General features: G+C 37.7%; 1 protein-coding gene across 1 annotated transcript in view; it reads left to right on the forward strand.

The window, feature by feature from the left end:
* CNTNAP2 (contactin associated protein 2) overlaps window positions 1-14,900 on the forward strand; it is a gene marked incomplete at both ends in the record, with an annotated part of 2,035,904 nt that overhangs the window by 599,987 nt on the left and 1,421,017 nt on the right. The gene's annotated exons all lie outside the window — the stretch shown is intronic.

Below are 14,900 nucleotides of genomic sequence, written 5' to 3' on the forward strand. Positions count from 1 at the left end.
AAAGCCCAACTCCTTCCAATCCCCTCCAAGGACCTACAAGCCCAGCCTGTCCCTCACTCCCCATTGTCTGTCTGGTCTGTTTCCTTTTTGTTTACCCCACGCTTCTGCTCCTTCCACACTGGCCTTCGTGTCCATCCTGCTCCTGGTCTTTCTTACTTTTATTTCTTGCCCTGAAACCACCATTCCACAGATATTAGGAAACCTGATGGCTTGTTCCCTCTTTTCCATGAAATCTGTGCCCCAAAATGATCTTATCAATGAGGGCTTCTCAGATGCCTCATTGAAAGGACATTAACTCACCCCCCAGCAACCCCTAGTAGGTACCCTCAAGTTCCTTCCCTGCTCTATTTTCCCCCATAGTAATTATCACCATCTGATACACTGTGTATTTTTAAAATGTGTTATTTATTATAATAGAAAACTCTGTGTTGTTCCCGGCTGCATACCTACTGTGGGCACTTGATAAATAATTGTTGAATGAATAAATGAATGCATATCATCTTAAATTCATAATCACTGAGGAGTTATCCTTAATACTAGTTATTTTTCATATCTTATTATAAAATCAATACATGTTATTTGAAGAACATTTCAAAAAAAGTAGGAAACAGGAAAATAAAAGTCGCAATTATCATCATAAATGTGACATTATGGTTAACATTTTGGTTTACATATTCTTTCAGCCATTTTCTGGTCTATAAATATAAACTTGATAAAATAGGGAGTATAGCATAAGCACTGTTTCATGGCCCATTTTTCTTTATCTTAACATACTGTAAATATTTGTCTATTAATTAAACATTCTTCAACAGCTTCACTTTATTGACTGTCTAATGGTCCACTGTCCACTTTGTACCAGTCAAGTGCATGATCAAATCTGACGTGACTTGAGTCAGGAACACCAGAGGATGTTTATCTATAGCTCTTCAGTTAATTATTTAAAAGTGGAAGTGGGTTAAGTAGACTAGGAAATAGACTTGGTTGTCAATAAGTACATTGCATCTTATTTGTGAATACTGTCTTTGAATTAACCAGTAAATGAAACTAGAGGGTCAAAAACTGAGACGTTTACCAGTGAACCAACAAATTGCAATACAAAATAACCTCATCTGTAGGAAGATTGCCCTTGACAGCTAGAGTCCTCAAGTTCATTTAGGCATACTGCAGTTGACCTTGACACTCTTCAAATGATTGCTTTATTAAAAGTGCTAGGTACCTCTGCCTCCTTACAAGACTAGAAGTTAAGTTAAAAAAAAAAAAAAGGAAAGGGCACTGTTCACCATTATTTTAGAGATTAAAACCTCTGCCTGGCTCCAGGGCAAATAGTTGATGCTATTTTTTTTTTTTTTTTTTTTTTTTTTTTGCGGTACGCGGGCCTCTCACTGCTGTGGCCTCTCCCGGTGCGGAGCACGGGCTCCGGACGCGCAGGCTCAGCGGCCATGGCTCACGGGCCCAGCCGCTCCGCGGCACGTGGGATCTTCCCGGACCGGGGCACGAACCCGTGTCCCCTGCATCGTCAGGCGGAGTCTCAACCACTGGGCCACCAGGGAAGCCCAGTTGATGCTATTTTTGAATACCATTGCCTTTTTTTCATGAAGCGATATGAATTAAATTTCACAACCTTTTCTGTATTACACAAAGGGTAAAAGTTGATATTATTTTTTGTGATAGGATTTATTTCTCTGAAAATAGAAGATCGACTTAGAGGAGACAAAAACTTTTTTTTAAAGCCTCACAAATCTATTTTTTTCTAGTATTAACAGTTCAGTAGATAATTTGAAACTGATTAATCTGTTAAACCATATGTCAGAAACATGCTGCAGCTGTTAATTGTCCAGCAGAATCTGAACTACAAGTCTTGAGGAATTCACCCTTGGACCATGCAGACCAGACAATTTCCTATTTGATTTATAACCATGATTCTTGCAACGTGACTGATTTTCTAGTTATACTACCTTAAATTTTTTCTAATGTAGCTATTGGACTAAAAAAAGGCAGAATGGAAGAAAGTTGATCTGAACTTTTTTAGATAATGGCATTGAATCTATTCGTTATCAGATGCTACTGTACTGATTGTGTTCAATATTTTTCAAAGTATATGAAGATCCCTACTGTATGTTCTGTTTTCCATATTTTGAGAACGTCTTGAAGTCCCCTCCCTTCCAGAAAAATCACCGCATAGCAGGGTGATCAAAGTATAAACAAATACTTATCACAGTAGATTGTCAATGATACGGGATGAAAGTGTTATATTCGAAATACCAAATTCTTATGTTCTTTTGAAAACAAAGAAGAGCTGGAAAAGAGCTCTCTCAGAAAAGTCAGTAACTTCAACTCTTACAAAATTCATTTGCTGGAGCCAAGTTATTTTAAAAGCTCTAAAGGCAGGTACTGATGATATAGAAGAACCCTCAATATAATCCAGGGGTTCAAATGACAGGTCACGTTAAGGTGGTAAAGATCAGAGAGATGCTGTCTCTCACGTGGGATACAGCCAGGAAGATCTACACGTAACGTCATGGGATAAAGTCAACTCTCTCTGCACAAGCAGTTTTTAAAATGGAAAAATGCAAAAGTGTCCATTAGATAGATAAAGCGAATACATCTCAGCAGCCAAAACTAGGAACGATTGTGGCTTCCTCACATTTCGATGGATTTATTACCTCTCATTGTCAGTAATTCATTGATGTAACAGCCTTTTATGGCATTCGTGCTGTATGCCAGGTTCTTAGGCCCTGGGAATACAGGCTCAACAGGACAGGCGCATGCCCCGTTCCCATCGTCCTTACTACCCAGTCAACAAGTAATAAACACATTTAAAAAAAATAAACAGTCAAGGTAATTTTAGATTGTGATTGGTGCGGTGAACAAAATAAAACAGTGCAATCCATTGAATAGCAAGTAATGTTTGGGGCATATGAAGGTGAACATTGAGTTGGTGAATTTAGACACTGGCCAGAGAAAGAGAGGATGGTATTTGAGTTGGGGGCAGCCTGGAAAGAAGTCAGCCCTCTTTAGACCTGATGAAGGGAATTCTAGCTGGGAGGCAGGGAAGGGGGAAAGGGCTGTGAGAGGGAGTGTGCTTTCTGTGTCTGAAAAAGAGAAAGGAGAGTGAAATTAAGAACTTAGTGACCCAGAGGAGAAGAGTGAAATCAAATAACACCAGAGATCACTCAGGGCCAGACCATTGCAGGCTTTGGTGGAGTTGGGATTTCATACTCAGTGCGAGGGGAAGCCGTCAGGAGCAATGGCCAGGGATAATCTGATCCCCATTTTTAAGGATCCATCTGGCGACTGTGAAGAAAATGGATTTTAAAGGGATAAAGTTCGAATCAGGAAATAAGTACCCAATAAATATTTATTACATGAATAAATGGAATAAATTTGATGTACTTTGCTGAATGTCGTACTCATTGGATGTAGGCATATCAACTGAGTGGCTGATTCTGTGTGGTTTTCTCTGAGAACACCTATGTAAAACTGCAGGAGTCTCTTCCTTTTAGTTGAAAGGGATGGGTCTGCTGTGGACAGAAGATATTGAAATTGCTGCAATATCATGGTATAGGGTATCACTTCAAGTAAATTCCTGGGATCCAAACGGGAAGTGGTAAGAAAAATCTGACCACTTCAATATTATTAGGAGATCTGCACACCTAGGAGTAAATCCAATCAATGCAACATATACAAATTTTATCCAAAGTGAATCTGGAGATGCTGTGACCTTGAAATTGTAGACCTCAAAAACATAGGTCTTGTAATCAGGCACAACTTGGTTTTTGTCCTGGTTCTATTATTCTTTAGCTGTGAGGTCTCAAGCTTCCTCATCTGTAAAATGGTAATGATACCTATGTCAAAGGCTTACTAAAGTAACTCACTGAGAGAATTCTCTTGGAATATTTACTATATTGCCTGCCACATAGGTACTCAATAAATGATTGCTGTTACTATTTCTTTATTTGCTGATTTTGGTTTAATGGTCTGTACTGTTTATGCTACTGAGATGGAAGAGGGACAGAGGCCTCATTTAACGCATGGCTACTGCAATGCATATGTAGCACTTGGGCTGTGTCCCATTGAACAGAAAATGAACAAAAAAATGTAAATAGAGTCACCTCCATTGACTAGTAAACAGGAAAGATTCAGTGAGAGGAAAAAGGGGGAGATATAAGTCTCCTTTTTTCACTTAATGATTTTCATTGCCTACCAGGTAAAGTATGTCCACTCAGTTGATTTAGTTCTAAATTCATTATCTTTAACTTTTCCCTAAATTAGCATTTGATGGCAAACTAATGGTACTTCTCTTCATGACCGCTAAGTTCTTGGTGGAGTAGGTAAAGGAAACTAAATCCATTCTTCCATACATTGTATGAAAGGACAATTAATTCTCAACTTAACTACATAATCTGTCTTACCAATGAGCTAATACTCTTGCGTTTTCTGTGCAGGAATTTAACCCCGCTATGCAGATGCAGATATAAATAATAAAGGTCCCTATATAAAATTAAATACACAAAAACAATATTTATTTTTATTTTAAAACAGAAGACAATATTTGTATGGGAATTTCTGTGATAGGTCAAAGTATGCTAAAGACCAGATGGTACATGTTCTCGCTTATTTAAACATATATGTTATAGTAAATGTTGTGTGTGTGTGTGTGAAGACTTGTAACAGTGATTACTTCTATGGATTATGAGAATCCTTTCTATCTCTGTATTGTATGACATTTTATAGGATCAGGAAAAAAATGGATCTCATTTCTAGTGACACAGAGTAGGCCAGGCAAATTGGAGAAGGTACACAAAGCAAGGTATGAATCAGAAGAGTGGGAGGAAAATATGATGGAAGTGAAGATATATAAACTTCATATGTGGCATATGAGTTGGAGTCCTTGGTGGTTTTGCCCTAAGGAGGAGCAAACATTTTTCTAGAATGCTCCTATAACACGGATTTTTTTAACCATTTACTTTCTATTGCTATGATGTAAAAAATCATAGAAAAACGGACCCAAAACTAGACATTTGAAGTCATGGGAAAACTGAGGAGACTCTGGATAAGACAGAAGCTAGTCAACCAGATTCTGGCCCTTAGGAATAAAATCTCGATTTTTTTATTGTGAAGAACATGCTCTTTCTTCCATGTGCTAATATTGGGAAAACCTCAGCCTAATACTACCTTTGAAAGTCACAACTATCCCAAGAAAATATTTATTAGACTAGGTTAAGTTAAGATAACTGAACTTGAAAAAAGTTATTAAAAAATACTGGAAGAGAAAGTCTTATTTAGACTTCCTGTACTTGCCATACATTCAAGGAATAATACAATACTTATATTTCAAAATACATCTGTAAATTATTATTAAATTTAAAGACATTTGGCTTCCAGATAGGATTACACCCTTTCCATAGAGAGAAGTAATTGGGGTATGGGATTTCCACAGATGACATGTGGAATGAGCTCAGTTTGTTTCGGTTTTTTAATAGAATGCTAAAGTTAGCCAAGTCCTGAGGTGAAAGATACAGAGCCTATTCAAGTAATGCGTGTCAAGGAAAGAAGACAAAGCACCATGTTTCTAAGTGCATCGAGACAAAACACTTCTGTCAGCAGCGGCCCAAGTTTATAGGGAGTAAAAATAATGGGTCTGCCACAGCTGTAAAGAAACATTGTGAAGTTATTGTTAGTGCTGTCGTCCCTCCTTCCTTCCTTCCTTGTTCTCTCCTCTTTATTTAGAGGAAAATTTTTAAAAAAACCACACACACAAGGAATCATAATCTTGGGAATAAAGTCTCTAAAATAAATAAGTACTAGATCCCATACAAGTCTTCTCTTGGTCAGAGTGTGGAAACGGATGCTTCTTATACTTTGTGAAGAATTTAAGGGGCGATATTAACCTCAGTGATTACTCAGGAAGCACCTGAGTCATGACTTCAGTCTCCTTTTCATTCAAATCCTGAAACTCTCCACTAGGCTAGACAAGAAATACCACCTTATTTGTCCAAAGGATTTTCCACTGTCTTTGAAGCAAAGTAACGAAAAGCATGCTTTGTCTAGGAAGTCAGGGAGATGGTACAGAGGATAGCATCGTCATCAGTAGGTGGGTACACTGGTAGTTGCATTCTCAGCTGGTGAGGACAGCAGTTGGCTATGTTTGGGCACCTGGGTGAGCAGACAGAGCATCAGGAAATCCAGGAGCAGGAAGCACGATACAGTCCTGGAGCATCGAGACGGGACTCCAGACACTGAAATGAGCGTCAGGGGAAAAGAGACCATCTCTGCAGGAAGTGAGATGCTACTAGGGAATTAGCACAGACGTTTAGCTTGGATTTGAAGATAGTTTTGGCCATAAGGAGCAAGGCAGGAGGCTATAGATTGGAAACAGAAGAGTTTAGGGGGAGGTGTGGCCTCTGAAATTTTCCCTGACAACGGAGAGGAAGGGTCATAAAACCTGAGGCAGGAAGAGTAATGTAGCTCTAGCTTCAGAAGTTAAGAATTGAATGCACAAGATGTAAGGAGACCATTGAGTTATGTATTCCCCTGAGAATATGCCTTTTCCAGCTTGTCTTTTTTCCTAAATACGAATCGAAGATATTGCTAGAATTTCCGTCCTGATAGCACTGCTTGGTTTTGGAGTCCTTTGCTAGTCTTAATTGTTTTCTGGGTATCCGGCTTGTATTTCCAAATGTGTGATATAAAAACATGTATTTAAGTGCTATACTTTTTAAAGATGTGTTATGAAAATTTTCCAACATTATTTTTCAATCACAGATACAATTGAATGATACTCTGATGTCAATTACATGTGTTCTGAAGTCATTTGACCTTGCAAATTCCTGCCCATACTGCTTGCCAACAGAGATCTCTCTTGGCCACACTCTCATAGGTGAAGGGCAACAGCCGTTTCATCTCTCTTCGCCAATCATTTCCTCTGTTCCAGCATGAATTCGTACAGAATTCTTACAGCCAGTCTGAAGACTGACTGAAATTGTATGAAAATAAAACTCAAGGCCCATCTGCTCCTCTAGTTTTCATCCAAGATTCCCTGGAATGGAAGTACACTGGAGACTGAATGTTTGCCATAACTGTGTGGCTGTAGTTTTGGAAGACATCCTAGTATGGGAAAATACAATACTAAATTATTTCAAATGTTAGCATTCTCTCTCTCTCTACTACTACTACTACTACTACTATAAAAATTCTAACTTGATTTCCTTATATTTAATGTCTGCAGAATGTTGAGACAGGTGTTCTAGAACAACAAGCAAGCTGTCTCTTTGGAAGATAGAATGTGTAATAACTATTATTACAGTTGGAAATAAAAATACATAGTCCATCATCATAGTCAGTCTGGCAATATGGGCACACGTGGAGTGCAGCGGCAGCCTTCTCCAGGAAATTTCATCCCCGTTGTAGTCTCTCCGTGATTTTGCCTAAGCTTTCCTTTCTCTACAGTGTCCTCAACCCTCTTCATCTACATGCCCTCAATTCTTCAGGTCAGATTCATTATTTGTATGTTACCTGTTACCATAATTGATCATTAATCTTTCTTCTTCGTGGATACATAGAATATTTATTATATTCAACCAGAGGTTGGAAAACTTTTCCTGTAAAGGTCAGATAGTAAATACTTTCGCTTTGGAGGCCATATAGTCTTTTTTTTTTTTAACATCTTTATTGGAGCATAATTGCTTTACAATAGTGTGTTAGTTTCTACTTTATAACAAAGTGAATCAGCTATACATATACATATATCCCCATATCTCTTCCCTCTTGCATCTCCCTCCCACCCCTCTAGGTGGTCACAAAGCACCGAGCTGATCTCCCTGTGCTATGAGGCTGCTTCCCACTAGCTATCGATTATTTTTTACATTTGGTAGTGTATGTATGTCCATGCAATTCTCTCACTTTGTCACAGATTACCCTTCCCCCTCCCCGTGTCCTCAAGTCCATTCTCTACTAGGTCTGAGTCTTTATTACCGTCCTGCCCCTAGGTTTTCATAACCATTTTTTTGTTTGTTTCTTTAGATTCCATATATATGTGTTAGCATATGGTATTTGTTTTTCTCTTTCTGACTTACTTCACTCTGTATGACAGACTCTAGGTCCATCCACCTCACAAATAACTCAATTTCATTTCCTTTTATGGCTGGTAATATCCCATTGTATATATGTGCCACATCTTCTTTATCCATTCATCCGATGATGGACAGTTACGTTGCTTCCATGTCCTGGCTATTGTAAATAGAGCTGCAGTGGACATTGTGGTACATGATTCATTTTGGATTATGGTTTTCTCAGGGCATATGCCCAATAGTGGGATTGCTGGGTCATGTGGTAGTTCTATTTTTAGTTTTTTAAGGAACTTCCATACTTTTATCCATAGTGGCTGTATCAATTTACATTCCCACTAACAGTGCAACGGGGTTCGCTGTTCTCCACACCCTCTCCAGCATTTATTGTTTGTAGATTTTTTGATGATGGCCATTCTGACTGGTGTGCAGTGAAACCTCATTGTAGTTTTGATTTGCATTTCTCTAATGATTAGTGATGTTGAGCATCCTTTCATGTGTTTGTTGGCAATCTGTATATCTTCTTTGGAAAATGTCTGTTTAGGTCTTCTGCCCATTTGGGGGTTGGGTTGTTTGTATTTTTCATATTGAGCTGCATGAGCTGCTTGTAAATTTTGGAGATTAGTCCTTCGTCAGTTGCTTCATTTGCAAACACTTTCTCCTGTTCTGAGGGTTGTCTTTTCGTCTTGTTTATGGTTTCCTTTGCTGTGCAAAAGCTTTGAAGTTTCACTAGGTCCCATTTGTTTCTTTTTGTTTTTATTTCCATTTCTCTAGGAGGTGGGTCAAAAAGGATCTTGCTGTGATGTATGTCATAGAGTGTTCTGCCTATGTTTTCCTCTAAGAGTTTTATAGTGTCCGGCCTTACATTTAGGTCTTTAATCCATTTTGAGTTTATTTTTGTGTATAGTGTTAGGGAGTGTTCTAAATCCATTGTTTTACATGTAGCTGTCCAGTTTTCCCAGCACCGCTTATTGAAGAAGCTGTCTTTTCTCCCTTGTATATTCTTGCCTCCTTTATCAAAAATAAGGTGACCATATGTGCAGGTGACCATATGTGCATGGGTTTATCTCTGGGCTTTCTATCCTGTTCCATTGATCTATATTTCTGTTTTTGTGCCAGTAACATACTGTCTTGATGACCGTAGCTTTGTAGTATAGTCTGAAGTCAGCTATCCTGATTCCTCCAGCTCCGTTTTTCTTTCTCAAGATTGCTTTGGCTATTTGGGGTATTTTTTGTTTCCATACAAATTGTGACATTTTTTGTTCTAGTTCTGTGAAAAATGCCACTGGTAGTTTGATAGGGATTGCACTGAATCTGTAGATTGCTTTGGGCAGTATAGTCATTTTCACAATATTGATTCTTCCCGTCCAAGAACATGGTATATCTCTCCATCTCTTGGTATCATCTTTAATTTCTTTCATCAGTGTCTTATAGTTTTCTGCATACAGGTCTTTTGTCTCCTTAGGTAAGTTTATTCCTAGGTATTTTATTCTTTTTGTTGCAGTGGTAAGTGGGAGTGTTTCCTTAATTTCTCTTTCAGATTCTTCATCATTAGTGTATAAGGATGCAAGAGATTTCTGTGCATCAATTTTGTATCCTGCTACTTTACCAAATTCATTGATTAGCTCTAGTAGTTTTCTGGTAGCATCTTTAGGATTCTCTATGTATAGTATCATGTCATCTGCAAACAATGACAGCTTTACTTCTTCTTTTCTGATTTGGATTCCTTTTATTTCTCTTTCTTCTCTGATTGCTGTGGCTAAAACTTCCAAAACAATGTTAAATAATAGTGGTGAGAGTGGGCAACCTTGTCTTGTTCCTGATCTTAGTGGAAATGGTTTCAGTTTTTCACCATTGAGAATGATGTTGGCTGTGGGTCTGTCATATATGGCCTTTATTACGTTGAGGTAAGTTTCCTTTGTGCCTACTTTCTGGAGGGTTTTTATCATAAATTGTTGTTGAATTTTGTCCAAAGCTTTTTCTGCATCTAATGAGATGATCATATGGTTTTTATTCTTCAATTTGTTAATATGGTGTACCACATTGATTGATTTGCATATATTGAAGAATCCTTGCATTCCTGGGATAAACCCCACTTGATCATGGTGTATGATCCTTTTAATGTGCTGTTGGCTTCTGTTTGCTAGTATTTTGTTGAGGATTTTTGCATCTATGTTCATCAGTGATATTGGCCTGTAGTTTTCTTTCTTTGTGACATCTTTGTCTGGTTTTGCTATCAGGGTGATGGTGACCTCGTACAATGAGTTTGGGAGTGTTCCTTCTCCTGCTGTATTTTGGAAGTGTTTGAGAAGGTTAGGTGTTAGCTCTTCTCTAAATGTTTGATAGAATTCGCCTGTGAAGCCATCTGGTCCTGGGCTTTTGTTTGTTGGAAGATTTTTACTCACAGTTTCAATTTCAGTGCTTGTGATTGGTCTGTTCATATTTTCTATTTCTTCCTGGTTCAGTCTCGGAAGGTTGTGCTTTTCTCAGAATTTGTTCATTTCTTCCAGGTTGTCCGTTTTATTGGCATATGGTTGCTTGTAGTAATCTCTCCTGATAATTTATATTTCTGCAGTGTCAGTTGTTACTTCTTTTTTATCTCTAATTCTGTTGATTTGAGTCTTCTGTCTTTTTTTCTTGATGAGTCTGGCTAATGGTTTATCAATTTTGTTTATCTTCTCAAAGAACCAGCTTTTAGTTTTATTGATCTTTGCTATTGTTTTCTTCATTTCTTTTTCATTCATTTCTGATCTGATGTTTATGATTTCTTTCCTTCTGCTAACTTTGGTGGTTTTTTTATTCTTCTTTCTCTAATTGCTTTAGGTGGTAGGTTAGGTTGTTTATTTGAGATGTTTCATGTTTCTTGTTTCTTGAGGTATGATTGTATTGCTATAAACTTCCCTCTTAGAACTGCTTTTGCTGCATCCCATAGGTGTAGGCCGTATAGTCTCATTTTGTGACATTGTGCTGCCCTGTGAATGTAGCCACATACACTACATAAATGAGTGAGTGGGGCTGTTCTCCAACACAACTTTATTTACAAAAGCAAGCAGTGGGCCAGATTTGGCCTGTGGGATATAGCTGTGGACTCCTGTGCTTGACAATGCTAGGGGGTTTTAGGGCTTGTGAGAAACTTAGCTAATTTCTTCATATTATATGTGAGTCATCTGTAGATAGGGGGTTAACTGGCATACTCAAGGTCACACACTTAGGACAGAGCAACTAGTGACAAGGAAGTCACCTAAAAAACAGCCCTGCATTTTTAATTTATTTGTTACTTTCAGTACTTGGTTATATTCTATTCAGCATTGAATTACAAACTGGTGATATTATTCTCTTGTTTCATGTTTAATTACTTTATGTGGGTCCATATATTATTGCATCTCATGAGGGGATGGGAGGTAGATAGGTTATAGATAGATAGATAGATAGATAGGTGATACATAGGTAGATTTTATTGCCCAAACTTGTTAGAACAGTACGGAGCATAGAGTAAGATCTCAAGAAATATTTGTGGTTAAAGTCTTCCAGAAGAACATACAGTTATGTAGCATTTTTCTTAATTACATGGTTATAGGTTTTGTCTCAGTTTAGAAGATTGTGAGGTTGCCAATGCTTAAATTCTGATAAGTTTATAGTCACCTTTTTTAAAAAAAGCAAATAACCTTTTATATGCTCTTATCTTTCCTGATCCATGTTTTATTCTAATTTTGTTATTTTGATTTATGTGGGTTTTAAAAATCAGTGAAAAAATTTTAATTTGGTATGAAGATGATTAATTTGTTATGGAAGTCAATTTTTTTTAAAAAATGTAATAAGGATAAACTATCTTCAGGTTTTATAACTGCTATATTTAAATTCTAAATTTAAACTAGCTAATGGATCACTTAATTATTTATCAACTTCATTTTAATTACTTTCCATGTGTAACATGTAACTATATATGCATTGAATGCTTACTTTTGGAAAATGTGTCATTCCTTATTACCAGGTATAAGCTAGCCTTATTGAGCAGGTTTAAACTAGAAAAGGCTTCTCCTGGCGCGATCCTGTTGATTTCTAGCAGAGCTCACTTCCTCTTTTCCTTCAAATTACTACTCAGATGTCACCTGATCAAAGGGGCTTTTCTTGACTAGGCAGCAAAAAACAGCAACTCTCTCAACCTCCACCCCACCCCCCAAACTCCTTGCCCCCTCTTTCATATTCAGTGTCTCTCTGTAGTATTTTTCACCATCTCATACTATAAATTAACCTTTATGTTTTTACCTGTTTGTTTTTGTTTTAGTTATTTTTACTTTCTGCTGGAACATAAATTATATGAGGACAGGAATGTTGTCAGTTTCATGTACTGCTGCATTTCCTGTGCCTACACACCACAGGTTCTTTTTTACATATTTATTTATTTATTTTTTAATTATTTTATTTTCTTTTATTTTTTATTGAAGTATAGTTGATTTACAATGTTGTCTTAGTTTCAGATGTTCAGCAAAGTGATTCATAAATAAATATATATATATATGTTCTTTTTCCAATTCTTTTCCCTTATAGGTTATTACAAAATATTGAGTATAGTTCTCTGTGCTATAAAGTAGGTCCTTGTTGGTTATTGGTTATTTATTTTGTATGTAGTAGTGTCTATATATCATAGATTCTTATTTTATATGAATGAATAAAATAAAAATATGCTAAAAACATTAGCATATTCTTAATATAATGGAAACTTTTGAAGTAACGATTACTCCTTAAAGTTAAATGCAGAATTTACATCAAAAGACTGTACAAAGTTAGACTGAGTCAGAAGTTAGGAAATCAAGGTTTTATATGTGTGCTCAGTGGCATCTAAACGGAACAGTAAATTTTTAGACAATTAATATGAAATCCTTCACTGTGGATTCTTACTTTGTGAATTGATACTTTTAAAATAAATTTTATGTTCATCATTTCATTCTTTTACATTTAACTTTCCAGGGACTATATTCATACACACATGCATATTTTTCAGAGGCACTTGCAGCAGAACTAAGAAAAATAAGAAATCTAACTATGATTTACAAGGATGGATGTGTTCATTTTAACTTCAGTTTTGTACACACCTGAGTGGTGAGATAATGAATAATAATTCATTTCCCCAGTATCATTGGAGACTTCAATCCACTTGAGCGACTTTTCAAGAAAACTAGTTCATTCCTTCTACTGCTAGTTTTTTTTCCTGTTTATGAGTATCTGAGAGAGCAGCCATTCTAGAGCATACAGTGTAGTTCTGTATCATATTAAACAGAATACTGAACACGTGTAAACACTTGTTGGGGATTTAAGACCATCTCTCTAAAAGTTAGGTGTTGCACCATGTTGTATTTCAGCATCATGCTTTAAGACTCTGAGTCTGTTGGGTTTAGTTGTTGTTTTTCGTTCATTTATCCCCCCTCCCTCCCTTCCTTCCTTCCTTCCTTCTACAAATGTTGTGAGAGTGTGTGTCAAGTGCCAGGTACTGTTCAGATCACTGGAAAGTAAGCATTAAGCAAACTATCAAAAACTTTATATCCGTAGAGCTTCCAATCGAGTGGGAGAGAAAGGCAACCCAACAACGGAATGAGTGAAAACACAACGTGTCAGGTGGCTCTAAATGCTGTGAAGGAAAATAAAGCTGCAAGTGGGTACAGAGAGTGAGGGCAGTGCGGTATTTGTGGAGCTGGGTGGACTAGGAAAGCTTGTCTGCATTGTGAGAGATAACATTGAGCAGAGCCTGGGGGAGGTGAGGGACGAGGCTTATGGTCGCTGGAAGAGTAACAGCGAAGGCCAGGGCAGGAGCAGGTCTGTTGTTGCAGTTAGAAGGAAAGGGTGGCTGGACAGCAAAGCACAAGGATGCTGGAAGATGTGATCAGTGCAGGGACCGCTGTGGGCCACTGGAGGACGTTGCACTTCATTCCAAGTGACTGAGAACAGGAGCCAGGGGATATTTTGAGCGCAGGAGCCACCTTACCCACCTATATTTTTAAAACTGTCCCTTTGGCTACTGTGTAAAGAAGGACTATAGCAAGGGAGGAAGCAGGAAGGCTATTCAGTCTTTCACAGCAGTGATCACGGATGGCTTCTTGGACCAGATGACCAGGTGACATGAGGTGGCAGGATTTGGGATATTCCAGTCTGAGAAGACATGGACCTTGGTGCAGTCTCCCAGAGAGTGAGAGGAGACTGAAAAGAACCCCAAGAGTTGAGTCCTGGGCCCTTTAACATTTAGACATTAGGAAGGTGAGAACAATCTATCAAAGTGGAATGGGAGAGTCAGCAGTAGTAAAGGAGAAGGGAAAGAAAGTTAATGGCAGTGTAGAAGCCAAGCGAGGAGGAGAATTGAGGGAACACCTGGTTCCAGTGCAGTTGTGATTAGTCAAGTATGATGGGAACTGATTAATTTTTTTAGACAGCAGTGCTTTTCGTGTTGGTGATTCTCTTGTCTTCTCTTACTGACACCTCTTTCCTGATCTTTTAGTTTGGATATTATTCCCCCTGGTCTTCCCTCCTTCAGTCTCCATGTTTCTAACCCCGAATCCCTATAATGAATAAATAACTGAAGATTTTTAGGAGATGCCAAAGCTCAGGAAATAAACAACCGCAATGTTATTCATGATCCTGAGATAGCAGGCCTGTGTTGAGGCCCCTCAGAATGAAGCACTCTATCATGGTTGTAACTCTGGAGCATCAGAAGGTGGTTTAAACTGTGCCTGTGGTGTTTATTAGAATGATCATAGTTGAGTTACCGAAATTCCAATCATTTGCTAGATAGATTTTAAATTTTGTACTATATTCAATGATTATTTTAACAAATGATTTTAACAA

This window comes from Leucopleurus acutus (assembly GCF_964270905.1).
Source record: "Leucopleurus acutus genome assembly, chromosome: 9".
NCBI classification, from domain to species: Eukaryota; Metazoa; Chordata; class Mammalia; order Artiodactyla; family Delphinidae; genus Leucopleurus; species Leucopleurus acutus.